At 33.2% G+C, this 20,832-nt stretch overlaps 1 protein-coding gene and 1 long non-coding RNA gene across 2 annotated transcripts in view; both read left to right on the top strand.

Moving 5' to 3' along the window:
* fy (fuzzy planar cell polarity protein-like protein) overlaps positions 1-20,832 on the top strand; it is a 163,062-nt gene that overhangs the window by 123,927 nt on the left and 18,303 nt on the right. The window lies entirely within an intron of this gene.
* On the top strand, positions 7,306-7,923 carry LOC135963027 (uncharacterized). The gene is made up of 2 exons (XR_010576809.1): positions 7,306-7,595; positions 7,672-7,923. It is a non-coding gene; the product is annotated as an uncharacterized LOC135963027 (long non-coding RNA).

The raw sequence follows: 20,832 nt of genomic DNA, 5'->3' as shown, positions 1-20,832 counted from the left end.
GCAATTAAACAATTCACTGTTTTTATGTCACTTTTTTTCTAAATTTAAGATTGGTTATCGGAGTTAAAAACTCTTAAATTGCCAGATTATCCCACGTTGATTTTTGTAACCAGTCGACCTATATTTTCATATAGGAAGCTGGAACATTAAATCTTGTATTAAAAAGTTAGGTTATGAAAACCAAAAATCGATTGCATGTGGAGAATGCAAACTTCGAGAAACTGTAACGCGTACAGTTAGACGACGCCAAACATTATCCAATGCAAGAGTGAGCCGCAAAACTCTCGAAGGCAGCGAAAAATGGACGGCCTGATTGCCCTTAAGCGATAATGGTAATGACGTCCGAGCTCTTTCTCCACCCAGAGCTGAAGCACAGTTATTGAACAAAATATGATAAATTTTTTATTGTTTTAAATGCAAAAACAAAAGAAACAAAAATTCTATAATTCTATTAAAAAATTATCTTGCAATTCAATTAATGTAAAAACGCAATGAAATATTTAAAAATGTCTTAATAGACTAGAAACGTTAAAACATATGGCAATGTTTAAGTAATTAAATAACAATAGTACATTGGAATGATAAAAACGTCATTTCCATGGCAAAAAATTTTGATTTGATACATCCCTTGGAAAAAGTAAAACGAATGGTTAAGGTTCGAAATCAAAAAGTGGACTTCAGTATACGAAGACTATTTGCCAATCGGTCTTTACAGAGTATCCATAAGATGCCAAAAATCGTGATGGGCAATATTCATATATATTTTCGACATTTAAGTTAGTAATGCTTCTCTATGTTTTATTTATTTGTTATGTAAATAAATAACCTCGATGGACCAACTATCATTTAGACGGAATATTGTGCGGTCATATTTGCTTCCAACAACATCAAAACGGCGTCAAACGTCATCCGAATAGTTGGCACAGATCGTAAAAATAACTGCCACAATCCGGAACGGATAGTTAATCAACTGCGGTGTGTTATTTTACCATTACCATTGTAAGTGTCACTGGAGATGTAAATTATGTATAAAAACGCTTCGGGTTTGAAAAACTTCTTTGGGTAATTTTACACTTAGTATGCCCATTGTCCCCAAGTGAGGACACCCATTTTTCTTCAAAGTGAATTAAAAATTTTAATATTTTTTTTTTATATTTCTTTTTATTTAGACGTTAATGAATAACTTTGCCCATTGTCCCCAAGTGAGGACACCCATTTTTCTTCAAAGTGAATCAAAAATTTTAATATTTTTTTTATAATTCCTTTTATTTAGACGTTAATGAATAACTATATAACAATAAAACAAAATTTTTAACAGCAGTTTCTTCTTGGGCGTTAATGGGTTAATCAGGAATTGTTTTCGAGAGTATTTTCTATAGAAAATCTTGGGTATATCAATATTTTCTACAGAAAGTCTTGTGTATAATAAAATTTTCTAAAGAAAATCATGTGTATAACTAAATTTTCTATAGAACATCTAATGTATAGAAAATCGTGTGTATATCAATATTTTCTACAGAAAGTCTTTTGTATAACAATATTTTATTTGTTTTGTCTATTTTTATTGGATTCATTTTTCATTTTTGTTTTTTGATATTTGTTAAAACCAATTGTTGTTTATGTAGAACTGCCACCACCTTGTATGAATTCGCCTTAAGTCCTTCTTAGCAGCTTTTATGGATGAGATGGATAGAGATTTGGGCCTTTTTCAATCGCACGCAATATAAGCTGTTTTTTTAACTTCAAATCCAACAGTAATGCTAATGCCTCTTCATCTGAGAACTGTTTTTCATCGCTTAGCGTTGTAATACTTTTGTTCTCACTGGATTAGCGTTAAAAACTTTATGAACTATATCGACTTTTCTGAGTTGTTTCTGTTATCGAAATTGATATATCAAAGTTTCTTGAATATTTTCACATCCGATTTCTTCATTGATATCCTGAAGTCTCCGCCTTTTAGATATATAGCTACAGTCGTCGAGTGATTTTGGTGGTCTCCAAGATTGTTTTGGTTTGTACTTTCTGAAGTTACCTGGAAAGTACTAACAATTTTATAAAATCTTTGTTTGCCATCCAACTTTTTTGTAGCCCTTTGTTGGGTTTTTGACGAAATCAATTACTTATTTTATTTTACAAGTTCAATTGTATTTCGGTGCTACATGAATATTGTAAGTTTACTTTTCTTTGAACGTAAATTAGAAAAATAAAACTTGTGAACAAAAAAGATTTAACAGAACGACAGCGATTATTATTTGTGCAAATTTAGCAAGAATAGTTGAAAATAACGTGACCGGACAATAAATTTGGAACACATCAGTGATATTATCTGCCGACTCAACACCAAAACTGATGCAAAAAAATAATCTCTTAAATTTTGCAAAAAACATGAACTGCAATTGGTTTCAATTAAATTTTTAAAAAAATTTCTAATATTAAATTTTTATTTATTGACAATTTTGGGGCAGCGAATGAAACATTTCAGCGTCAGTATTATGTTAGGTTCCATGGGCTGCTGCTCCTCAAGCAGCTCACTTGGGTCCATTCAAATCTGATCCCATTGTGATACCCAAGGGGTAGACAGCAGGGTATTTACAATACTTTCGTTGCCTCCAAATTAAACCAGCCAGATTCCTCGATGAAGTAGATTCGTCTAAGATTCATCCTTGATAGCTCACCCAAGCATGGTAGGAATGGAAATCCGAGGATGTGTTCCCTCAGGTTTGTAAGAGCCGGGCATTGGCAGAAAAGATGATACACAGTCTCTTCCTCTTCTTTATTATGACAGCTTCTACATTGTACCGTAGACCCAATCTTCTAGCATTAGTCCCGATTAAACAGTGTCCTGTAATAAAGGAGAAAATAAACCTTATTTGCTCACGACGGTATTTTATAAGTAGATTCGTTCTGCTGGCATCATATACGGGCCTAGTCGACCTCGCTGTGGCACAGGTAGGTTCATTAGTCCACCTGTTATGTGCAGTTTCATATAGTTTCTGCTGAACAGCCATCTTGTATTTAACAAGGGAAATACCGGAAAGGGGTCGATCGCCTCCTCACTCATCATCGCACCCCTTTTGGCCAAATCATCTGCTATACAATTACCCTGATTGCCATCGTGACCAGGGACCTATATAAGCGTTATCCTAGAATGTCTCGCTATCTCATTTAGGGATACCGGACATTCCTCGGTTAACCTAGATGTCGTGAAGACACCCGCTATTCCGTTCACGGCAGCCTTGCTGTCAGTAAATATTCATATATCACCAGATATTCGATAATACCTCAGCCAGTTGGATAGGCTTTCGGGGTATCTCACTCACAGATATCACCTCAAGCATAGGCCATACTTCACCCAACGATGCGACGGCAGTCTTGAGTAGCAACGCTGAGCGTTCATCCACACAAGACATGAGTTTGACGTGATCCTGGTACCAACCAGCATCATCACATTGAGAAGTGACTGGGTTCTCTTTGAGAACTTTCCAGAACACTCCTACCAGTTTTTGCTTCACCATATCCCAATTTGATTGAGATATGGATCCGTCATTGGCACTTCGATCTATAACCGCTAAAGGACTTAGCTAGAGATCGCTGTCCCGCTTTAGGCCTTTTCGGACCCGGTTGCTGGCCCTTAATTGTAGCATCCTCCTCTGTTTAGGCACCGCTGATGACTCAGCAGAAGGAGGGGCGGTCTTGAGTCCAGCAATGTGAGCTTTCGCCCATGAGAGGGAGGCCTGTTGCTCCTTTGTAAGGCCCTTCTGGCAGGATTTTTTGCCTGAGACAGGAGGATTCCATAATAGACCCTGATCGCACAGTTGGCATATGGGAGGCGAGTGAGAAGAGCGACTTAGTCGCTTCCCCCCAGAGGCACCCGAGACATGGATTTTAACCGCCTTGACGGTTTGGGCTTTAGCAGCATTGGAGGTACTTGGAGAGAAATCCAGGGGTATCTCGCCGCTTATGTCACTACAACCAATTGCTTTGTGTTTTTTACATTCAGCCAACCTGGGTGTACCAGATTGACCTCCTGAGACACCAGTAGCATAATGACTAGTCTGGCCCGGTGTAATCACCTGACTAGCCTGTGTCACAGCTGCATTCGACTCGCCATAGCCCGTTACCATCGCTGTGGGAGTAGAGTCCCAGGCGATTATGAAGCCCCCGACCGGGTACATGGGGCATGATTTTTGGCCTTCCATTGCGCCCAGACAGACAAGTAAAGGTTGCATTTTATACCTGCTGCCAGGTGTTGATTAACTGCCGCCTCACTGAGGATAACAGACGCAGACCACCAGCCGCCCAAAAATTTAAAACTTTTTTGCTTATATTCGTGAAAAACATGTGAAATTTACGTTCCCATGAAATGTCCATTTCCCTCGAAGGGAAAATTTCTATCGTGATATTCCCCTAAACTTTTCATTCACAATAGTAGATTTTGTTCGTAACAGCTGTTTATTGTTTACAAAATTCCATCTAAAATGTTCACAACACGAGTAATTTTTTTCACGTGATAGGGGTGATTAAGCTTTTTAGCAATGCTACTAATTTTTACTTTTTCGGAATGCAAATCAGTAGTATAAATATAGCGTTTCTGGCGTGATTTAGAGGAATTTTTTTCCTCTAAATTGCCAGAGAAGAGGAATATTGAAAATTTTTATGAGGAATATTGAAGAGCATTTTCTGAAATTAAGGCAGCGACAATTTGATGACGAGGAATTGTTGGCAGAGAAAAAGGCAGCGAAAATTTGATGACGAGGAATTTTTGGCAGAGGAAAAGGCAGCGACAATTTGTTAATTTTTGTTTTCTTGCTTCAGGTAATTTGACTAATGTAGAAAAATGCTTTGTGTGTTGTATTGTGTGGAATTGATTTTGTTTTTTTATTTCATTAGTTTTGTTATAGTATTGTGTAGAGGCTTTTAATGCAGTTTTAATAGGAGGGTTTATTTTCTTTTAATTAGTCTACATTAGGGTATACAATTTTAAGCATACGCCACTTAAATTCTACATCATAATGGCAAATATAACCACAAAAATTAAAAATCTCCTCAGTATAACATAAAATCTAAACAATTTTCATAGAAGCAAATATAACCACGAAAAATCTCTTTATTCAAATAAAAATTTAAATAACTATAACAGGTCTCACTAAGCCTTTAATTCACAAGTCTCCACTAAATATAACTTTAAAACGAAAATAAAATGTTAATAAAAGTCTTTACTTTAACCAAATTTTAAGAAAAAATATGAATTACCTACTTAAAACAATATAAAATAAATTCGTACGCCAGTTTTACAAATTTCAAACATTTTAATCTCAGAACAAGGTCTCAGATATAAAAATAAATTCACAAAATAAATATTTTAATCCAAATTCCATCCAAAATTTAAGAAACAAATACCAATTACACTGTGCAACAAGAAAATCTTTCCCGAATGAGACCAACGGGAAATGAAAGTAGATAATTAGTATACCAAAACCCCCAAAGGGTTTTTAAAAGTTAGCTCGTGTTTTAAAGTTATTCGCCTTTAAAGTTCAGCTTTTTTGAGTAAAAATTGTTCATATATATTTTATGAATAATCTATTGAAGTAAGTCAATATTTATATAAAGTAATTTTAGTTGAATGTTCTAGTCCTAATATACTTAAAATTCATTAATTTTAACACTTTTTTCAGATTTATTTTTTTATTTTTATAGTTTTTGGTACTTAGATACGCAATATAAAAATATATCGTTTTTAAATTTAAAAAAATCCGTTAAAAGTATCGAATAGTATTGAGTACCCAAACGAAAAGTGTTGAGTAGTATTGAGTAATCAAAAGTTGTAGAATGTTACAGCACTATTGCTGAACAAAGTATTAAGATTTTTTAATTTTTTGAAATCAGATCGTAGTTACCTGTTATAATAGTGCAACTTTTTGTGAATTTGTGAACCATTATTTGTTAATAAAGTGAAAAGAAGTTTTTAAATAAATTTAATTACTAAAAAACAATTTTTGTTACGTTTGTGGCCATTTCACACCACAAATGTTAAAACATGGTTCGTTTACAGAAGAATTTATATCTGCTTATGAGACATATTTCAACCATCCAGTTATATCAAATGTGCCATGGGCTCCAAAGATTGTTTGCAAAAAGTGTTATACTAATCTAATGAGCTGGATGAACAATTGGATTACAAAGTTGTCGTTTGGTGTGCTGATGATCTGGTTAGATCCTAATGGGCATAAGACTTCAAATTGCTACGCATGTGTGAATTCCGTAACTGGTATGAACAGAAGAAAAACGAGGAGTAAAATATATAAAAGTGTTTTAAGTGCTCAGATCCCAATACAACACTCGTAAAATGTTCCAGTTCCAAAACCTCCGAGCCCTGACGTGACGTCAGGGATTACCATACAAACTGCTTTAAATGAAGCTTTTTCTTTATTTGCGCCAGAACCCTCAAAGTCAAATGATCCCATTTTGATTACACAAACCAAGCTAGACTGCATTATTGCAAAGTTTGGACTTTCACAACGTAAGTCCGAAGAACTGGCTAGATTTTAAAATTCAAATAATCTCTTGGCCCCTGGAACCAAAATATCAGCCTACAGACATCGCCAAGCAACACTGCAAGAATGTTTTTTTTGCAAATAACGAGCAAACATCTGCTTACTGCAAGGATGTGGACAAACTAATGAGCCAAATGGACATTGGTTACAATGCGGCTGAGTGGAGACTTTTTATTGATAGCTCCAAAACCAGTTTAAAAGCAGTGTTGCTCCATCAAACAAACTCAAAACCATCGGTACCAATTGCCTATAGTGTAGAAACGAAAGAGACGTATGACTCATTAAAAACTATTCTTCAACAAGTAGACTACAATAAACATCAATGGAAAATATGCTGTGACTTGAAGGTGGTAGCAATTCTTCGGGGATTGCAATCTGGATACATTAAATACATGTGCTTTCTATGTGACTGGGACTCCAGATATAAGGGTGATCAATATTCAAATCATGAATGGAAGTGTAGGGACTTAAGCAAACATGCGAATGCCAACGTCATTGAAGATCCCCTGGTACCTCAAGACAAAGTTTTATTACCACCATTACATATAAAACTCGGTATAGTAAAAAGTTTTCTGAAAACTGTGGTTAAGAGGGATGAAGTTTACACTACTTTAGCAAAAATTTTCCCCCGACTCACTGAAAGTAAATTAAAAGAAGGTAAAGCATTTAAAATGAGTATATTTTTCTTGATTAAAATATATATTTTTTTATAACTTTTCTTCCTTTAGGTGTTGTGAATTGTCCAGACATTCGGAAGCTGGTCAAAAATCAGGAATTTGATAATATTTTAAATAAAAACGAATTGATTGCTTGGCAATCAATCAAAGAGGTTATTGGCGGGTTGTTGGGTAGAAATAGGTCTGACAGCTATCAGAGATCTGTTAACGCAATGATGAATGCTTTTTCTAAAATAGGCGTTTATATGTCGCTCAAAATTCATTACCTACATTATCATCTAGACTACTTCGGTCAGCAACTAGCGACCGAATCAGATGAACAAGGTGAACAGTACCACCAAATTGCAATGCCATTTGAAATGAGGTAATTTTTAATATACATATATTTTTTTTCCCAATACATTTTAACACAAAAATTTTGCAGATATCAAGGAAAAAAGTCTCCCGATGCTGTATTAGCGGAAATTTGTTGGTGGAGCAAGAACTTGCATTACGATGATGAAGGAGAAGAAAACACAGGAAGTGAACTACAAAATTTGTCTACTTCAAATACTGGTTCTACAGAGCATCCACCAGAGCAGAAAAGACCTCGAACTATATAATGTAGTTCATTTTTATATAAACTATGTAAAAAAAAAATACAAATTAAATTTTAAAAATTAAATATATATGAAAAATTTTTACTCAAAAAAGCTGAACTTTAAAGGCGCATAACTTTAAAATACGAGCTAACTTTTTAAAACCCTTTGGTCTACTGATGTTCTACTATCACTTCCCGTTGGTCTCATTCGGGAAAGATTTAATGACCCTAAATTTGATGCACAGTGTTATTTAACTGCTACAAATCAATAATAAATTATATTCAAACTTAGTTTTCAGTCTTTATTTGGGAATTGAACTTTCAACCTCCTAATTGATAGATTAGCTCATTACCAAATAGCCTGTCGAGTCATCTCAACCATATAATAATAACTTAATAAAATTCTGGTTATTGAAATTACTTTTTAATACAATATTAGATGTATAAAAATAATTACAAGTCTCCACTTATTATAACTCCACTAAAACATAATTTTAACAATCAATGAAATCCCCTATAAAGTAAATAAAATTATCAATTAATGAAATGAAGAATAATAAAAATAGATTAATAATTTTTAATTCAAAATCAAATAAAGATTTCAAAATACAAAAATATAAATTTTAATATTAAACTACCTCAAGAGCATTAATGTCCTTCGCGTACAATATTCCCCATGAATTTCACCTCCCGTTGCCTATACTGCATCTTCTCGGGATTGAATCTAATATTATTATACCGTGCCCTACTCATTACCAAGTCCATTATCCTATCATGTTCCTCTTCATCATTCGCACAGATGACGACATCATCAAAGTACACCAGTACCTCCTCTATGTCCCCAAAAATTCTCACCATTTCCTGCTGAAATATTTCCGGGGCAGAGTTGAGGCCAAAAGGAACACGAATAAATCTAAATCTCTCGGATGTTGTCAAATCCGAACTTGCCCTATCTAGCTCCATGTGCCAAAATCCACTCTTCAAATCTAGAACCGAAAAAATTTTCTTGTTCACCAACCTTGACGTTAAATCGTCAATGGTGGGAATCAAAAAATATTCACGTTTAATACAATTATTCAGTGCCTTCGGGCCCAAGCAAATGCGCAGCTCACCATTAGGCTTCTCAACTATCTGCAAATTATTGACCCAATCAGTAGTGTAATCGACAGGTGCGACTCTACCCTCATCTACCATTTTTCCCAGTTCAATCTTTAACCTGTATAACAATGAATTCGGCACCCTTTTCCTATAGTGTAGAACTGGTTTAGAATCATCCTTCAATGCGATTGAAAAAGTTCTCGGAAATTTTCCCACACCCCTGAACACATCCTCGTATCTACCCATGAATCTCGCCCTTATGCCCTCCCCTGAAACACTATTAACATCCACCCGTTTCACAAGCCCAAATCGCTGACAAGTTTCCAATCCAAGTATCGGTTCACTTTTGCTACAAACAACAACAAATTCGGCTGACCTTTCGGTTTCAAAAAAAATATCCACACAATTAAGAACACAAAAACCACAAAATCTTTATTCTATTGTTGTTATAATCTACAACTGAAAAATGTATATCCGGGGTATACACTTCAATCCCCAGTTCCTTAACTATATCAACTGGAATGCAGATTATGTCTGCCTCAGTATCCAATTTAAAAGTAATAGTCCTATTTCCTATCCTATAGGTCTTAGTCCACCGCTTAGTCAGCGCTTCACTTGTATTTAACCTAAGAATAAATTTTTTACTTAATATTATATTTACTTGACTAATTTTAATACAACTATTACCTTCTATATCACCCCAGTTAAGTGCAGCTACCTTCTTCTTCCCATCGTTGGCATCATTTTCGGTCAGCTTCTTTGGTTTGCGGCACATTCGTTGAAAATGGCCCTTTTTTGAACATGAGCGGCATATAGCATTCTTAGCTTTGCATTCATCTACATGACTGGCATTCCATGGATCACCGCAATTAAAACAAAATCTATTAATTACTCGGTCAGTTGTTGTGGTTTTTATTTTTAAGGTTTTAGAAACACTTACACACAAATATGAAAAAAATCAATTTAAAAACATTTGTCTTGAGTTACAAAACATTTATTTTGATAGATATCCCACTCGCATCCCACTAAGCGACCAAAAAGGTTTTAAAGGAAAAGACCTAAGCTTTCTTTTGAGAAAAAAAAATTAATAAAAAAAGTCCATTTTGGAAAAAAAAGTCAAAAAGGTTTTTGATTTTTCAAAAAAAAGTAAAAAATTGTATGTCTTGAGTTACAAAACATTTTTTTTATAGATATCCCACTAAGCGACAAAAAGGGTGTTAAAGGAAAACACATAAGCTTTCTTCTGAGCAAAAAAAAAAATTAAAAAATGGGTCCATTTTTTTAAAAAAAGTCAACAAAGTTTTTGATTTTGCAAAAAAATTCAAAAATATAGGTCGCTTAGGAAAAGACCTAAGCTTTCTTAAAAAAAATAAAAAAAAAAAATAAAAAGGGCCCATTTTGAAAAAAAAAAGTCAAAAATATTTTTGATTTAAAAAAAAAAAATCAAAAATATTTTATTACATTTTTTTAATTTTTTTTTTCGAAAGATTGCATAAATAGCTATCTAAACTATTTGGGACACATTTTGCTAAGAACAATAGGTAATAAGTTATATGGATAAAAAAAACATCTGTTTGGCCAAAATGTCAAATTTTGACCTCCTATAACTCAGAGAGTTCTTGACCGATCTTGTTGAAAAATGGTGTCCGAATTACTATCCAATAGAACTAACATTGGTGCAAATTTCATCGCGTTCGGAAGACATCGATTTCAAAAGTTGGTTCACTTGAAAGAAAAAATATTTTTGGATGAATACTTTACAAGTTTAACGGATTTGAAAATTAAAAAAGAATTTACCAAATTTATTGAAGACATTGTAAGAGAAAATTATAAACAAATTAACAATGTGTGCCCCATCAATTGTACAAGTCATGGGTACACTAAGGACAGATCATCACTTCGTCTTTATGGAAAATGCATACATGCCGATAAAATGTGTCGTAAATATAAATTTGTAATTCAGCTTAAAGGAAATCCAATTATTGTCAAAAGTTTTACAAACAATAATGACATCAAGCATCCGAAAAAAAAACAAAAAAATACAACAAGTTCGTGCGGTAAGAAGAAAAATTGCTAAGGAAGAAATGAAATATGATTTTGCTTCGACTTTCCGCAACAAAAAACTTATAAAAATGTCTAAGCCCCTGCAAGTTGTTGGAAATATGGGCGATGCTGTTACGGATGATGTATCTCGGAAAATAAGATCGGAGTCATTGCGAAGATTTGTCCGCGATAAGGATCCTTTAATAGATGTGATTCTTATGCAAAAAGATAAAAACTGGTCATCATTTATTCAAAAAATCTCCAATCCGCAGGAAATATATCTTTTTTCAAGAGATCAACTTATGCTGACACAAACACATAAGAAAGCTTTTATAAAATCCAGCAGGAACACATTTTTTATTGACTCTACAGGTGGAGTGGTATCAAAATTTGATAAGAATTCAAAAAGAGTTTTCCTATATAGTATTATTATGCATATAAAGGATTCCAGCAAAAAAGGTGTACTTATTCCATTATCAGAAGCACTAACCTGCAGACACTATGAGGATGACATAAACAGATTTTTTATGGAATTAAGAATATTTTGTCATATAAATAATAATAGCATGGCCAATATCTAAACGAATTGTAGTTGACTGGAGCTGGGCATTGATCAATTCATGTGTTAAAGTCTTCAATGATGATATTGGGTCCATTACATCATACCTTTCCAAATGCTTTACATTTCTTCACAGAAAAATTACAAAATTGAACTTTGTTGTCCTTCAAGTGTGCTGTTACCATTTTATAAAAATTATCATAAAAGACGTTGACAACCATGCAAATTCAGATGATCAACGACATTTCTACAAATATCTTCTTATAAAGGCATTGAATATTTCCAGTATTGAACAAATTTGGATATGGTTCGAGTCGCTGTCAATAATCTTGCTAAGTAACACAAAGGATAGCGAATTTGAATCAGCTCTTAAAAGGATCCGTAAGATAAACAGTGAAGATATCTTGTTTGATGATTATGACGAAAAAATAACAATTAATTTAAAAAATAACTGCACTCCAAATTACGCCAAAAGCCCATTTTATAAAAAAGCTCTGCACATTTTTCTGAAAATCAAAAAGAGAATTCAGAACAATAATGACAACAATGTCCGTACGGACAATAATTTCCAAAATAAAGGATTAATGGAATTAGTCCTTACAAGGTACATACCATATGTTCCATTGTGGTCAAATATAATGGGAACATTCGTCGACAGCTCGAACACAAGGATTTCCAATAGCCCTGTAGAAGGATATTTTTCAATAGTAAAAAATATACTATTAAAACGAAATGGTAATGTTTTGGCATCTGAATATATAAGAACCTCAAAATAATATATTCATGCAAAAATAAAAGATGTGGAAATCAACCAAATTTCAAAAGCAGATTTCAAATTAAAAAAAAATACTGCAGAGCTTATTGAGGAATATTCGAAAAAAACTCCACAAAAGGAAAAGTCTAAAATAAATAAGACTATGCTTCATGGAGAAAATATTATGCAACGCTTCATGTACAACGAACATTATTACAGCACTGTAGGATTTTCGCGAAAACAACGAGATATTAAAATTGTTGTTGGAGATTATAAAAACATTTTTACATTTATTTATAATTCTCCCAGGCCGTTTCAGGTAACCTCAATTTTTTTACGCGAATTTGAATCACTCAATCCAGGAAAACAGCTTTTTAATAATATTGTGGATATATATATATCCACGTTCTGTTATATGAGTTAAAAATAACACATGTAGAAGCTTGCACGTGTGAAGAAGGAGAAGCTATATTTTTTAAAGATTTAGAGGATAATTTTCAATATTTGTTTGATATAAATAATAACAAATTGATCATCATACTTATATTATTTAGAAACCATTTTACATTTCTGTATGCAAATTCTGCTGCAAAAATTGTAGATTACATCGATCCAATGGGAAGAAAAAAGAGTCTCAGAAATGTTATCATTAACAAATTCTTTAAAATAATAACAAAATTTGGATTTTCATCAAATGAGTGGAAAAGCGAACAAATGCCACATTCTTTTCAGAAAGACACATATAATTGTGGCGTATATTGCTGTCAATTCATCGAAGCTCTTTTAAAAAATCTTCCATTGACTGAAATAATGAATTCAGACTCATATCGGGAAGTAATGAAAAAAAAAATTGTTGTCATTTACAAGAAATATAACAGACAGCTGTTTACACTGTGAAGGTGATTTACCAACCGATATTCATACTTCAAAATGTAAACAGTGCAATAGAACTGTTGATGCAGAATGCCTAAAAAAATACTACGACACTAACGATACTTCCGATGTTGCCTTTCTTTGTCACTTATGCTTAAGACTAACATAAGCATGTACTTCGTAAACTTCGTACTATTTCAACAATCTTAACTAAATATTTTATCAAATCTTAATTTATGAACATAATTTTTAAGAATATAATTATGTAAATAGAATTAATTACTAACTTTTTTGATATATTATTATAATTATGTTTAATAAATAAAAGAATTCCATATTTTTCATAAATATTTGGTGAAAACACAATTTTTCAAAAATATATATCTCGAAGACAGGGCTGGTTCCAGACATATACAATATAGTTTTGGAATATACTAGCCCCAGGCTACTCCTACTCTGGCGGTGACCCGATTCATGTCTTCTCTAAATTTCCCAAAAATTCACTTGAAATTTCCATATATTTCATAAATTTTTGGTGAAAAAACAATTTTTTCATAAAATGCTATCTCGAATTCAGGGCTGGTTCCAGATATATACGATATAGTTTTAGAATCTACTAGCCCCAGGCTACTTCCACTCTGGCGGTGACCTGATTCATGTCTTCTCTAAATTTCTTAAAAATTCACTTGAAATTTCCATATTTTTGATAAATTTTTGGCGAAAAACCAATTTTTTTCAAAAATTTTAACTCGAATACAGGGCTGGTTCCAGACATATAAGATATAGTTTTGGAATCTACTAGTCCCAGGCTACTTCCACTCATCCGGTGACTTCCACTCACCTGGTTCCAGATATATACGATATAGTTTTGGAATCTACTAGTCCCAGGCTACTTCCACTCTGGCGGTGACCCGATTCATATCTTCTATAAATTTCCCAAAAATTCACTTGAAATTTCTATATATTTCATAAATTTTTGGTGAAAAACCAATTTTTTCAAAAAATTCTATCTCAAATACAGGGCTGGTTCCAGACATATACGATATAGTTTTGGAATCTACTAGTCCTAAGCTAATTCCACTCGGGCGCTGACCCGATTCATGTCTTCTCTAAATTTGGGAACAATTCACTTGAAAATTACACATTTTCCATAAATTTTTGTTGAAAATCCAATTTTTTACAACAAAAATTTATATAATTAATTAATTTTTTAAAATTAAATTAGTTTATGTTTTTTATTGATTTCTTTCCATAAAATTAAATAATTTTATAATATTTATTGAAAAAATCTATTTTTACCGATTTAAAAACTAGTTTAACAGTGTTTGGAACGTATTTAACATACATGTGGGACGTATTTAACTGACGTATTTAACTTCACACCCTTGTAAAATGATCAGTGTTAAGAAATGTGGTTTTTGTCTGTGCTAGTTAAATTCGAATTTAACTTCACACACATTTATTGTAATCGGTCATGATTGGGTTGGGTAGTGAAAGTGGTTACGAGTTGAAATGTTAGTGTGACGGGTTATGGGTGGGTGTTAATAATAATTGTTGAGTATGTAAATGAAGTAGGTAATTGTTATTAGGGTGTAACTAGGAGTATTAAACTTCTTATTAAGATTCGGCCCTGAAAACTCTGAATCGTGCTTAAGAATCAGGAATGGATTTATCCAGATAATCCAACGTACATTAAAGACGTGCACAGTTACAACTGTTTGTACACGTTTCTGTGTGTTTACTAAAGTGAGTGAGTATTGATGAGTATTTTGGTGTTTCTGTTATAAGTTGGTATTGTTATTATTTGTAGCAGTTATTGTATGAGTGGATAAAAAGAGAATGAGAGTAACATATTGGTTTTCCTATGTTTCGCACAAGCAAATACTAGTAGATAAAGATGGAATACAATAAGTAACTTATTGTATGATGCAAATAAAAACTCGTGTGTATGATTTATAGAAATTTTACCAACAAATAAGTATGTATATCTGTTTCTTTATTTGTATGTAAATTATAGGAGCCTAAACCACTATAAATATATGAAAAATCATACAAATTTTCTAAAGGGGGCAAGGTTTGTGGAACTTTTGAGGAGTAAATAAAGGCCTTTTTATATAAGTATTTGATATTGTTGAAAACCTTAGGACTTGAAGATTGATTGATATTTTAGTAAAATCAAATCATTTTTTTGGGACGTTATTTACCTAAAAACTTAAAAAAATATAATATGGTGATTTTACATGCAGAAAAATGTACAATTTGAATTAATGTAAAATTTTAACGGTTAAAGATATCATAACAAGATTTTGAACTAATATAGACTATCCTTAAATAAACCACATTATAATTTTTAATTTTTTTTATTTTTAAATACCGAAATTCCTAATCCGGGTAAAATGTGTTACAAAAACTGAGTTTTTTTTAGAAAAGTGCCTACTGTGACGTTATTTACCGTCTGATAGAAAAAAAACTTTGTAGATATTTAAGAAGCATATACGGTTATACAAGTATGAAGCTTTTTCTAGGATCGGTGCTTTGCCTTTTTAGAATTTTTTACTCAAATCTAATTTTTTATTTAAATTGGTCAAGTTTGGATAGGTCTTGGCGGTGTTGTGTCCGCTTAAGTGAGCCAAAATTTACTTTACACGCTTTTGTATTATATAAAAATTTCCGGATCATATAAAAATTGTATATAGTCCCGAAGAAAATTGTTTTCTACAAAAGAAAAAAAATATATTTTGGGAAAAAACTTCAAAAATACGGCACTTTTTACATGTTCCAGCTATGGATGCGTTTAACTTTTTATAGGGACAAGTTAATTGTTAGCAAGTTTTTTTATTTTATTTAGAATTTTATTGCCAATATACATAGGTGATATTTTAGAAAAAAAATCGACCCTCCGTAGGCCCGCCATATCTAAAAAACCATAAAAAATCGAGAAAAATTAAAAATAAATAAACGTAAATAACTCTTCAACTAAGGAGATAACCTGCACATGTAAGCGTATTTTTTGTAGATATTCTTAAGCGCTATTTATATTTTTAATTTCAGCTCATTCGGATCATAAATGAATTTTTGCCGATTTATTAAAAAAATTGAGATCCGAGGTGACCAACTTTGAGGTCACCTGGCCCCCATTAGCGCTAGGAAACTGGTCAACTGCAAATCAACTCAAAAATACCTCAGCTCCAACCAATAGTTCCCGAGATACCGAATTATTTCCAGAGATAAACGTTTCTAAACCACAGCGTGTTGTTCATTTTTAAGCATAAATTTTCGCACATACACATCAACTCACCAAAGTTCACTTGTATATTTGTTTCACCTACAATATTTTATAATACTGGTAGTTACAACAGCTATTTGTGTGCAAAAAAGAAGTTTATGACATACTCAATACAAAACAATAAACAACTGTTTTTGTTTTTAAGAGTACAGTGTGTGTGCAAAAGCAAAACCATACAACATTAGTTATACTCATTCTCATATTTATACCCATAGTAACAGCTATGTATTTGGTATACTTGTTTTGACAATACTTTAAGTTACACTCTTGCACGTCTATAACGTACAGTGTTGCCAAAACGGCGGTTTTTCAGCTAGATCTGGAGGTATTTTTTCGTCGTAAGCGGGTTTTTCTAGCTGCAAAATATTTTCAGTTGGCGGTTTTTAGCTCTTTTTATACCCTTCAGCTTCGTGAGAAGGGTGTATATAAGTTTGTCATTCCGTTTGTAATTTCTACATTTTTCATTTCCGACCCTATAAAGTATATATATTCTGGATCCTTATAGATAGCGGAGTCGATTAAGCCATGTCCGTCTGTCTGTCTGTCTGTCTGTCTGTCTGTCTGTCTGTCTGTCTGTCTGTCTGTCTGTCTGTCTGTCTGTCTGTCTGTCTGTCTGTCTGTCTGTCTGTCTGTCTGTCTGTCTGTCTGTCTGTCTGTCTGTCTGTCTGTCTGTCTGTCTGTCTGTCTGTCTGTCTGTCTGTCTGTCTGTCTGTCTGTCTGTCTGTCTGTCTGTCTGTCTGTCTGTCTGTCTGTCTGTCTGTCTGTCTGTCTGTCTGTCTGACTGTCTGTCTGTCTGTCTGTCTGTCTGTCTGTCCGTCTGTCTGTCTGTTGAAATCAGTTTTCTGAAGACCCCAGATATCTTCGGGATCCAAATCTTCAATAATGCTTTCGAGAATTTTGCTATTTAAAATCAGCAAAATCGGTCCACAAATGGCTGAGATATGAGGAAAAAACCAAGACAACCTCGATTTTTGACCTATTTTTTTACCTATATCTGGATTACTAAGACATTATATAGACAATATGGATATCTAATGATAGATATTTCAAAGACATTTGAAACGACGTATATAAGACCATAGTAAGTTGGACCTACAATGGGTCAAAATCGGGAAAACAAATTTTGAACCCGAATTTTTTTTTTTTTTTAAAAAAATTGAAAAAACAAAAAAAAAATTTTTAAAATTTGAAAAAAAAAATTTTTTTTAAATTTTAAAATTTGAAAAAAAAAATTTTTTTTAAATTTAAAAAAAAAAAATTTTAAATAACAATCGAAAAATTTTTTTTTCCAAAAAATTCAAAAAACAACTGGAAAAAAAATTAAATTTTGTTTACCTAAAAATATTTAAAATTTTGAAGTATAATTTGGTGAAGGGTATATAAGATTCGGCACAGCCGAATATAGCACTCTTACTTGTTTATATCTTGTATTTACTTAAACGAAACTAAAAAATAAAATTTTACGAATATTTTTTAAGTGTATACCTTAATGACTTAACAGAAAGACAGTTCCAAATCGAATGTTTTGAAAATTACATTAAGCCTATGAGTTATTTAGGTTATCAGTTTGAAACTGAAATACGAAAATACAAATGCAATGGAAATATTATGTCTGAAAAGGAATCAGAAATAAGACAACGATGTGTTGTACATTTTTATATATCGCTGTTGAAGCAATTGATTCTAACAGCGATTACTTTTTGCTTCTAAAAACCGAGACAGTTGTCAAAAATAGGTAGTTTTTCAATAAATAATGTATTTCAAAAAAATATGTTATTCCATATTTGGAACAGTTTTGATGTTTTCCAGACAATTTTCAATAACATCTATATTATTTGCTGGACAAATCTTTCAAATACTACATCGTTTTGGCTGATATTACTTTGCAAATTATTTGTATGCCATGGTCAAATGCGGAAGTTGAGCGAGTTTTTAGTAAGCTTAATATTGTAAAATCAAAGAATTTGTTTGCAAAATATATGTATTTTAATTTAATTAAATTAATTTTTATTAAAAATTGCCTTCGTCGCCATGAAAAGTGTTGCTACGATTATGAAATCTCAAGAAAGTTTTTAAATTTAATTGGTACCTCAGAAATATACTCAAATGATAATTTCTAATGGTTTGATCTTAATTAATGTTAGTATATAACGTTTTTGGCACACATTTTAATTTAAAAATCAATTATTTTTGTTTTTAAAGCGGTTTTGCTTCATAAATCGTTAAATAAAAATTTTGCGGTTTTAATCAGTGGTTTTATTTAAAGATTTAGTGGTTTCTGGCGTTATTTTAAGTGCAATCTGGTGGGATATGGTTTTAAAAGTTTGGCAACACTGATAACGTACATTCGTTCGGCTGTGGGTTGTCTAGGGTAGTGACAACTAATTCATTTACTGCAATCTTATTGTTAGGGTATTTACTAGGGTGATCGATTCTTCGACATTTTTTAGAAACCTTTTTTCGGTTTCTTCGAAAAATTGCAATTTAATATAAACCGGTTTCGGTTTTTTAATAATAACAAAATATCAAAACGCCTAGAAATAAGAATAAAAAAAGTTTTATTTATTAAAATAATAGTTATTTAAACAAAAACAGTTCATTAGAAAACATAACAAAATAAATAAGGGATCATATAATTATGATAAAGAATATACATTTATTCTAATAACAAAAAATATGCATTTGTAAACACTTAAATACTTTTTAATTCTAATTTTGATTACTTCTTATAACCTACACAAGGTCTTCAGATCAAATTTGACACATTTTGAAATTAAAATTTATTTTTTTCTAAAAGTGAGTGGTTTTAGGTTTAGGTTTAGGTTACGTGGGTTGCTCGCAAGTTAGCGAGTTCACTCGGAGGCCTTGCGGCCCATTGTGGTACCCTTAGAAGTACTATTCCCTTATGCTGAAAATGTCACACATAAAGTGAGAATAGTTTCCCTCCCTAGTTTCGTCTATTATGTGATTTCTGTGGTCCCTATGGGAACCAGCCGGTACTTCTAATAAACCCAATCATATTCACTAGTGACACATCCCTGAGACAGTCCAGATCATGGAAAAGAGCTCTACCAAGATGTAGTAGTCTATGCTCTTGTAAGGCTGGGCATTCACATAGAAGGTGCTGTACCGATTCCTCCTCCTCTTCATCTAAACAACTTCTACAATAGCCATAACGTGGGTAACCCATACGTTCCGACATATGTCCAATCATGCAGTGCCCAGTAATTATACCCGTGAGAAGTCTAATCGAATTCCTACTAAGAGACAAAAGAGTCTTAGTTCTATCCTCTGTCAGATTGGGCCAGAGCATTCTGGATATTCTACAAGTGATGATATTTGACCACCTGAGTTCCGTCTCGCTCAAAGCCCATTCATCTATCAATTTTGATACTGTCACCAAGGGAGTGTGAATATCCCTTTGCGCAAGAGATACGTCCAGGGACGACCCGTTGGTTACGCACTCATCAGATACTTCATTTCCCCGGATGCCCGCATGTCCTGGAACCCATATCAACTCCACGTGATGTTGTGTCAGTTGTGCCAGTGATTTGATACAATTGAGAAGACATTTCGACCTAATCACGTTGGAGTTAAGAGCCTTGATTGATGCCAGGCTGTCCAAGTAGATATGTATGGTCGAATTTTCGAGATTCAGTTCCCGGATTCTTCTCGCGGCTGTATCAATAGCATAAATCTCTGCCTGGAAAACCGTGCAGGTATCGGGTAATCGAAGAGACATCAAAAGGTCCAGCTCATCTGAGAAGATTCCCGAGCCCGTGCCTCTTTCTGTCTTTGAACCATCAGTATAGATTGAGATCACGTCATCTCTTAGGACAGAGTTCGCGGCCCAATCACCCCTTGTCGGTATTCTGATCCTAAATGTTCTATCAAAATTCGGTGTGGGTATTATATAATCCGTTTCCCTCCCTATGATTGGCCTGCCTATCTTTTGTAGGATGGTGCCATGACCAATACGATCGTGCTTCAGTCCGCTCGACTGTTTGAGTCGTAGAGCAGACTTAGCAGAAATGCATTTGATATATATATCAAGGGGAGTTATATTTAGCATCGTCTCTAGACTGGCCTGAGGTGTGGAATTCATAGAGCCAGTAATTGCAAGACATGCTAATCTTTGTACCTTGTTTAGAATAGAGAGGTGAGTCTTAGTGTCCACCACTCTCCACCAAACAAGAGCCCCATAGGTCAAAATAGGTCTTATGACCGCGGTGTACATCCAGTGTACAATGTATGGTTTAAGACCCCATCTCTTCCCAAAGGTTTTCTTGCATATATAGAAGGCACATAATGCCTTCTTCATTCGACTCTCAGCATTACGTTTCCACGAGAGCTTAGAGTCCAAAATTACGCCAAGATATTTGGCTTCGCTTGAAAACTTCAGAAAAGT

This window comes from Calliphora vicina, unplaced genomic scaffold (genome assembly GCF_958450345.1).
Source record: "Calliphora vicina unplaced genomic scaffold, idCalVici1.1 scaffold_44, whole genome shotgun sequence".
NCBI classification, from domain to species: domain Eukaryota; kingdom Metazoa; phylum Arthropoda; class Insecta; order Diptera; family Calliphoridae; genus Calliphora; species Calliphora vicina.
This window is presented reverse-complemented; position numbering and strand designations above follow the sequence as displayed.